The sequence below is a fragment of the Macrotis lagotis genome, chromosome X (genome assembly GCF_037893015.1).
Source record: "Macrotis lagotis isolate mMagLag1 chromosome X, bilby.v1.9.chrom.fasta, whole genome shotgun sequence".
NCBI lineage: Eukaryota > Metazoa > Chordata > Mammalia > Peramelemorphia > Peramelidae > Macrotis > Macrotis lagotis.
In genome coordinates, this window is record NC_133666.1 from 315,345,370 (window position 1) to 315,348,189 (window position 2,820).

Consider the following 2,820-nt stretch of genomic DNA (forward strand, 5'->3'; position numbering starts at 1 on the left):
ATCTCCCTATGCCTATGGGTGTGGCAGCAGTTTCTTAGTTATCTTTGAAATATATGGACTTACTTCTCTGGCTATATAGTAAAACTCCTTTTTCTTCTTCACTCAGTACTGAGAGAGATTTTCTTCCCAATCCTGAGCCTAGGGAGAGGTTTGGAGCTGGGGAATGTTACTATTTTTGTTCTGGGAAGAGTTTCTTTCTCCCACAGGGTTGGTCATTGAGGGGACTCAACTGAAAACAAAGCTTCTGTGGAAAATACAGGCTTGTGGCCCTGGTCTTCCAGACCAGCAGAACTGACCATATTGATGTCTAGCCCTACACCTGAACTCTCCTGCCTGCTGCCCTGGAACTGTCCTTCCAGTCTCCCTAGAGCTTTCCTGCGCCTCTTGCACACAGCCAAAGTTTCCACAGCTATTCTTAGGTTAGTCCCCAGGCCTCACCCTGACACCCCTGTGCTTGTTTCTCTGCTCTCTGCCCCTGGCTCACCCATGCTCCTCTGAGACAGACCTTCTTGGTAGATGTTCTTCTATGTTCTTTTCTGTGTTTTGTGGATCTAAATTCTTTTAAAGGTCTTAATTCATATTACTTCTGTGGGAAAGCCAGGAGACCTTAGGAGAATTACTGGATTCTCTTCACTAACTTGGCTGGAAGTCAAAAGATTAATTTGTTTGAAAAGAATTGATTAAAAGGAAAATGAATATAACTCCTTCTTGAATACCTTTGACAAAAAGATAAAAGAGATGCAAAAGCTAAGATATGAAAATAAGTATTTAAAAATTATTTAACAATGATTGCATTGCCTAAATCATGTTACAAAAGAACCTGGTCAACATCTTACAAGAAATCTTCAAGGAAAACTGCCCTGATATCCATGAACAAGATGTAAAATATTTATTGATAGAATACACCAGTCTCATCCTGAAATGGAGCCTTAAATGAAAATGCAAAGTAATATTTTTGACAAATTCCCTAATAATCAGGACAAGTTGAAAATCCTGCAGACAGCCAAAGAAAAAAGCAATTCAACTACCAAAGAACCACAGTAATCATAACACAGAATTTGTCACATGCAAATTTAAATGATTATAAGATCTGGAACATGATATTCCAGAGAGTAAAAGTGCTTGGATTATAACCAACAATGAAAAATACCTTGCAAAACTGAACACACTCTTTCATTGGAAAAGAAGAATCGTCAACTAAATACTGGAATACCAAATGTAACTTATCAAAACACAAAAATAGAGCAGAAAATGTGATCTTCAAATACAAGAATCAAGAAAAGCATAAAATTTTTACCGAATATATACATACATACATACATATATATATATATATATATGTGTGTGTGTGTGTGTGTGTGTGTGTGTGTGTGTACATATATATATATATATATATATATATATATATATATATTTATATATGTATACATATACATAGTAAAATAAACTGCTTAAATTCCCAAGCTGGACAATTATACTAGTTACACTTCAGAACCTTTGATGAAACAATAAAATCTGAAACTCTATGTGTGTGTGTGCGTGTGTGTGTGTGTGTGTGTGTGCGCATTGATTTTGATATCAGGAAAATTAAAAATAATTGAGAGAATTCTAGGGTGGAGTCAAGATTGTGGCATGAAGCTAACAGACTCCTGGAGCTTTACATAAATGTAGCCTCTGCATGGACATTAAAGATATAGATCCCATCTAGATAAAGAGAAGATTCAAAGAAGTTTCCAACAGTAAACATCATTGAGGAACTTCAGTGAAGGTCTGTCTCTTTGGGGGGAAAGGGGAAGTAAAGATCAGTGAGTCTGAAGAGCAAGAAACCAGTGGGAGTATTTTAGACACAAGTACAGTCAAGGTCTTGAGAGCATGACAACACCATAGGTCCTGTCAGCTAGATAGCAAGGCAACAATGAGAGTAATAAACGCAAAAAAAGTCTGAAACATGGAAATACTGGACCAGAAGACAGGAATGAGTCAGGAACAAAACACTGCATAGGCAGAAACTGGACACAAAAGTGGAAATAAATATCTGCAAAAGCAAGACCCAGAATGCGTAGGCAAAATCTTGGCCAGTGACAGGCCAGGTAAAAAACTCCAGTCCCTACATAAAAAGCTTAGATCAATATTACCAATACCCCAAGTGCAGAGCTAAAACAACAAAGATAAGCAAAAAAGCTAAAAAAATGTTCACTATAGAAAACTACTTTGCAGACAAAGATGATAACAATGCCATGATAGAAGATGAAATCATGAAAAATTATTCATGGGACAATCTCAACAGAATCTCTGAATTGAACCCAAATCAAAAGCTCATAGAAGAGCTTGAAAAAATAGTTTAAAAACCAAAAAAGGAAGAGAAATAAAAAAAAAGAAATGAGATAGTCATGCACGAAAATTATGAAAAAAATAACCAAAGACAACAACTCTTAAAAGGGAAAAGAAACAACTGGAATAGGAAGCACAAAAGCTAATTGAAAAAAAAATAAGAAATGAACAAATTGAAACCAATAAAGTTATGGGATTACAAGATTCCATCAAACAAAATAAAGAGGGTTAAAAATGAAGAAAATTTAAAGAAACTGTTAGGAAAAACACATGACATGGAAAATAGATCCAGGAGAGATAATGAATGAATCATCAGACTTCAAGAAAGCCTACATAAGAAAAAGAACCTGTAAAACATCATGCAGGAAATTATCTGGAAAAAAACTGTCTGAATCTGCTAGAACAAGAACACAATATAGCCAATGAAAGAATAAACAGAACCCCTCCAGAAACAGACCCCAATATTAAAACTATAAGGACTGTTTTAAC